The sequence below is a fragment of the Dreissena polymorpha genome, chromosome 15, assembly GCF_020536995.1.
Source record: "Dreissena polymorpha isolate Duluth1 chromosome 15, UMN_Dpol_1.0, whole genome shotgun sequence".
Taxonomy (NCBI): Eukaryota; Metazoa; Mollusca; class Bivalvia; order Myida; family Dreissenidae; genus Dreissena; species Dreissena polymorpha.
In genome coordinates, this window is record NC_068369.1 from 3,685,581 (window position 1) to 3,692,750 (window position 7,170).

A 7,170-nucleotide genomic window follows, 5' to 3' on the forward strand; every position below is an offset into this window, starting at 1 on the left:
ATAAAATCTATCTATAATGCCCTCTGGCGGGGTGCAGAAACTTGGCAAAAGGAGGGCTTGAACGGGAGAAATCGTGTATTAACAAGGCGATTCACGTGCCGTTCAAGCCCTGTTATGTGTTTTTCATATCCATAATCTGGTCCACGCGCAGTTACTTCCCTTCTCCATTCTTCGACGACTTTCCAAGCATAAATGGGGAACTGAATAAGCACCAGTTTTCTCATACATGCAGGGATAATGACTATTTCAATCCACTTTTCAAATTATACCATCTGCACTCTCTTGACAAAAGCTTTATTTTATTGGCAACGTCAATGAAGTTAAGGTTATTTACTCAACACTTTCAAAAGACTATGCTGTAAATGTAAGTGTTAATATACCTTCAACTTTCCTGTTGTAAATCCAAAATAATTCCTCATTTCTTACTTTGCGCGGCTGCATTTCAACTTTGCATTAATCCACTGTTTAAACACATTTTAAATCGAAAACTGCCTATCCGAAGGTAAAGCCTCGTCATTTCGGATGATGACCGAGTGAGGCATAATGTAAAACACAACATTGAACTGTATTGAAATAGTCGAATTATTTTGTCGATGTCGAATAAACAAAACATATTTTTTTCAATGTTTTTTAAATTTATTTTGGTATGTGTGATTTGTTTTTGTAATAATAGCGAAAATACACATTTTCTGGGACATGATCATCTGCGGGCGCTCTCATAATCCGTTCCTGCCCTCGTGCTGCGCACTCGAAAACGTGTATTATCTTTATAATCAAACTGCACACAGATGCCAGTAAAAAAAAACAACCAATGTAAATAAAATGAACTATGAAATATTTAGGGGTTACAACACAAAATCATAGATAATGGTTATTTGGGAGCTATAACTCAACATCATAGATAATGGCTATTTGGGGGTTATAACACAAAATCATAGATAATGGTTATATCAGTTACTTTTTCTATTTTGTTAAAAATAATCGGCCAATATATTAATATTTACAGTAGAAAAAAAATCGTTTCATGTAACTTCATTTAGTGCCTTTTACACTGAAATTCCCGACGCCCTTTGATGCTTTGCATCAATACTTATCTTGTATTTAATATGATACTGTCAATTCATTGTATTGCAGAATAATGTCCAGTTGAGCGATTCTGGGTTTATTCCATGGGAACTCAGAGTTTTCAAGATGAGCATCTGCAGAAAATGTAATTGTCGGGCAAACAGTGTTGGGTGCTTTCAGACAATTTGGAATCTGCCGAAAATGTTTAATAGAGAACGTGAATGCATGTGTAACAAAATTGATCAAATGTATGTCAAGACATTGCATCATATAGGTCGTGTGTACGTTCCGCGGAGTCTGTGAACTACGGAATCCGGATAGTGCCTTCTATAATCTCGCCCTTCTTTCATCAAGGATGACACACGACACTCGAAGCTATACACGATATTTTGCGCGACAGTCGCGGCGACGCACGATCTTTTGCGCGACAGTCGCGGCGACGTACGATACATTGCGCGGCAGTCGCGGCGACGCACGATATATTTTACACGATATATCGCCCTTGTGTAGGTAGCCATTAAGCGATATATCGTGTTAAATATATCGTGCGTCGCCTCGATTGTCGCTCAAAATATTGTGCGTCGCCGCGACTGTCGCGCAAAATATCGTGTTTCGCTTTGTGTGTCGTGTCTCGCGTTCAAAGGGCGACGCACGAAACACGAAGCGACGCACGATATTTTGCGCGACAGTCGCGGCGACGCCCGATATATATATATATATATATATATATATATATATATATATATATATATATATATATATATATATATATATATATCACGATATATCGCCTTTTGGGCTACCTACACAAGGGCGGTATATCGTGTTAAATATATCTTGCGTTGCCGCGAGTGTCGCGCAAAATATCTTGCGTCGCCGCGACTGTCGCGCAAAAAATAGTGCGTGACATTTGTTTGTTCTATGTTTGTTTTGTACATCTAGATACTCATAAAACAAGTTACAAACATGTACTTCGACATACACATAACGTGATTTCATCCTTCTTTAAATATAGGGATCTAATCATTTCTGTATCCATATAAATCACATCATACGACCATTAAGTACTGCAGTTACAGCACGACACAAAACAATATTGACAATAGTGTCTCGTTTTCATATTGGCCGGTTTGTGAGCGCAACGTACTTTCATAATTGAAACGAGGCTGATTTGGAAACGCGGCACTACTGTAAATATTGGGGTTTGTATTAATGCTGTAATTAAAGTGATTGCATACACCAAGGTAAACGGAATGTAAATGTTTACGAAAATGTAGGAATACATGTTTTACAAAATTTTATTCTCAGAAATAATAACTAAATTCTAACTTAATTAAAAGTCGATTAAGATATAAACATTTCAACATTTTCACACTGTTCAATGGTAAATGATCACACTGTCACTGAGTCCGTTAATTTGACATGTACTGATGCATATGTTTGATTTCACAGTTCAAAAATCTTCCTCCAACGAAAAGCAGAACTTCTTATTCACACAAAACTCTCAAAATTTGAACAGAACGTTGATTTCAAACAATTAACTTTAAACATCAATTTTTTGCGTCCGATTCAGTTTAGCCGTGTAGTGAACAATATAAACAGTTTAATTCATTCTAGGGAACTTTCAACCGCAGCCTAAATGTCGTCGTTTATTTTAAGTTGCCTCTTCGTTACATGTACTGGCTCTTCATCAAGAAGTGTTATGATTGACGTTCTATCGTACCACAGTACGTCATCTCTCATAGGCCAGAACCTATTTGAAGTATTTCGCCCAACTCTACTCATGGTTTTGACTTCAACGTAATCCTCGTCAACGGATAAAATGATCCCTGGATAGGATAGCCAATCGTAAACGTAGAGGACCATGCAGTATTTTCCAACAAGTGACTCGTCAACAATATCAACCGGCTTAAGAAGACTCTGAATATTGAAAAACTCACATAATTATCAAATTGAAATAAATGGCTTTAAGGTCTATAATATTATGCACGTTTACGGACGGATTGCACATTCCGTAAACTACGTATTGGGCAAAATTCAATATGGTTTATATAACATTGAAATAAGAAAGCAATATGCACATAAGACGGAGTCATATTAATTAAAGATCATAACAGAATACGCATTCAGTTTTTGGCAAATATTTAATACCAACGGGTATACAAATTTAAACTCGCTACGCGACATAAAATTTTAGTATATACATATAACGTCCGCATGGATGTAACTTCTAGGATTTCCGGTTACTTTTCACGAGACATAGATGTATCTATTTGTGTATAATAATTAATAAATCACATTACCTTTTCACTGGGTACATTTTCTGTAGAATTTTCAGAACATGGACCACCGACTGAGACCTCAGTATTCACAGCAATCAGAATTTACAAATGTAAATTAGTCCAGAATGATAAATGAATGAGATGTATTTATATTAAATGCTAAAGTGTGTTTGCGACCGGTATTATCGGAACTTGGCAGTATACAAATGAATGTTAAATGAAAAAAAATATCTCCATTATAATTAGTGTGCATAAATGCATATAATTCTACATCAATAGCGCTAAATAAATAAAATATGCGGAATTAAAGCTATTACGAACGGAAAGTTTTGCCAATTAATTTATCCAGTTTTAATACTAGTTAAAGGGGCCTTTTCACAGATTTTGGCATTTTTTAACTTATTCATTAAATGCTTTATATTGATAAATGTAAACATTGGATCATAAAAGCTCCAGTAAAAAATCAAGAAAAAAATTAAAAAAAGGAAAAGAATATTGCCCGGAGCAGGTTACGAACCAGTGACCCCTGGAGTCCTGCCAGAGTCCTGAAGTAAAAACGCTTTAGCCTACTGAGCTATTCCGCCGAGTACACATTTTTGACGTATTTTATACCTTATATAAGCAATCTTCGTAGTTTCACAAAATTTAACGACAAAAACAGAACTCTCCAAATTATTCAATCGTTTCGCGTTGCAACGCTTTATAATTTTTAGGTTTTAAAATCGTCAAAAGATGCATATAATGGCTATATTAGAGCATGGTTAATGTTCAGTATTACTGTTTCCTCACAAATATTATAACTAAAACGAAAACTTACGAATCTGAAACAACTTTTTTCAATTTTGTCAATTTACCAAAGTGTGAAAAGATCCCTTTAAGAGCATAAATTTATTAGATTAACCTCGTCAGCATGGTCAGTAAAGCACGTGTCATCGGAATTATAGCACCTGCACTTAAGATCCACGCAGCTAGAACAACTGAGTATTCTTGCACTAATCTTCAGCTGTTCAGTAGTTGTCACCTGAAAAAACACAAGTTATTAACGTCATTATCCTGCAACGTTTAACCCTTTGCATGCTGGGATAATTGTCATCTGTCTGCTTAATGTTGAGTTTTACTTGTTTGGGCATTTGGTATCAAAATTTTGAAGTAATACTGTCTGAATATCAATTACTGTAAGTGCATTGGTATCTAATCAAGAGCGTAGTTACTCTGCGTCTGGCATATAGCTCCACCTTGTTTGCAAAGGCTAAGTTCAGTGGACTAGGGGTAAAAACGACAAACTACGTAACTCGTAATTAAAAAATAAAAGTAATTTAAATTATTGCAAATACCTGATGTATTTTCATAGTATTTTTAACTAGCTTTATCTTTTCGGGAATCTCCTTTTCTATTTCTTTCATCTTTTCCTCGTTGACTCCAAAAAGCTTCACTGTTGATCCCATCTCTGCAATCACCATGCATCTGGATCATCCATCATATTCCGTATGTACTGACTACTGACTGTATAAAATATTTATTTATTTTTATTTATTTTTTTATTCATCAAAATTATGATGAAACAATGCGAACATTATAAAATTTTATCAAGCAGCGTAAAAGTTTCTCTTTCTATATAGCAGTATACAGCTGCTTAATGCTGAAGGGTTCAATCACCATGCACCTGGATCATCCATCATATTCCGTATGTACTGACTACTGACTGTATAATTTTTTTATTTATTTATTACTTTATTTTTATTTATTTATTTATTCATCAAAATTATGATAACACAATGCGAACATTATAAAATTTTATCAAGCAGCGTTGGTGAATAAGATAATATTAATTACCGTAAAAGACATTATAAAACGTCTCCTATCTGTAACTTGTTAAGGCTAATTTCATTTTGTCCTTAAAAAATGTCTGGTAATCGGGTGCAATATTCTATTTATGAATTTTAATATTGAATTCAATATAGACTAGCTAACTACTAAATCTGAAACACCTACCATTTACAATGTCTGCGGCTTTTGTAATATCCCTTCCTCTAGTGTTGACCATGGTATCTGCTTGCCGTTTTACCACCGCCCCAATTCCGTCAGGTGCCCCCTTTCCGTGACCGTCTCCCAGAAGTTCCATGTGCCCTCTTGAAATCCATAGTCATATATTTTCTTTGAGAATAAGTAGAAGTTTGTCTTCGATCGGTACTGAGTTGTCGGTCCATCACTTACAAAATGGATACGATTCAATTGCTTCAAGGAGCGCACATAGTTGATGATGTATGGAAGCATAAACCTGCCTTTTTGATTTGTGAGTTATGACTTTGACTTGCGACTTTTGACTTGTGAATTACCTTTTTGACATAATTTGTTTTGACTGATTCTTTGAATAATATTTGTTTTTATAATTGATTATAAAACCAAGTAGCATTTTGTGTTTTTGTGTTCATTTATGTAGTTCTAGTAATTTATTGTAACAAAGAATGTTTCATTTATTCCATGTGTGTTAGTACCGGTACTTTTCAGATCAAAGTTTGGTGTACATTGTTTTCAGTTTGTTTGTTTGAATGCGCTTTGTTGATAACTTGTATTGTGCCATTTGCTGTGTCACGTTTAGTTAATATTTTCTATAGTAGCTGTCTGCAACAATAAACAGGAGGCACATTACGTTAGATAATGTCTGTCCTATTTGTCTGCATTTATATCCTGGCCAATCATGCACCAAACTGCTAACTTCAACACTTTGAAGTTTGTATGGCATTAACTTAAGGTAAATGATAAAATTTGACCTCACTGTGACCCTGACCCAATCCGGACTTATCCTTGACTCAATTCAGACTTAAACTGAACCCAATTAAAGCTAAACCATGACTTAATCCAGACTTAACATTGACTTAACCAAATCCAGACTTAACCATTACCAGATCAAGACTTTAAATTTACCAAATCCAGACTTAACCCACCCATTCTTAGCCTTGACCCAATCCAGACCTAACGTTGAGCCTATCCAGGCTTAACCTTGTCCCAATCCAGATTTAACCTCGACCCAATCCAGACTTAACATTGACCCAAGCCAGACTTAACATTTACCAAACAGACTTTACATTGACCTGATTCAGACTTAACTTTGACCAAATGCAGACTTAATATTGACACGATCCAGACTATACATTTACCTGATACAGACTTAACCTTGACCAAATGCAGACTTAACATTGACCCTATCCAGACTTAATATTGACCCAATCCAGACTTAACATTGACCCTACCCAGATTTAACATTTACCCAATCAAGATTTAACATTGACCCTATTCAGATTTAACATTTACCCAATCCAGACTTGTCTTTGACCCAATGTAGACCATGAATCAGTTCAGACTAAACATTGACCCAATCCAAACTTAACCAGGACCTAATGTAGACTTGACGTTTACCTAATCCAGATTTAAAATTGACCCGATTTTGACTTAACCAGACCAAATCCAGACTTAACAATGACTCAATTGAGACTTAGCCTTGACCCAATCTAGTCAAATATTTGAGGCAAATAAGTTACTTCACTGCTGCCCAAGTCCAAATTTGAAATGTGTTTTAGGTTTGATCAGTGAGATTTAAAACGTCATACATCTTGCTTTGTTTATGTGTTCCTTTTGGTTTCAAAAATAAATTTGAAATCTCTGAGGTCTTTTGCTCTGCATCCAGAACACGAAACACCTTTACATACATCTCATATAGGAAGTCGCGTCCAACTACTGCCCATGATGTTGTGTCAACATGACACAAACAATTGCACCACAATTTGACAATAGGCCTCTGGGACCTTAGCCTTAGAAAGAGGAA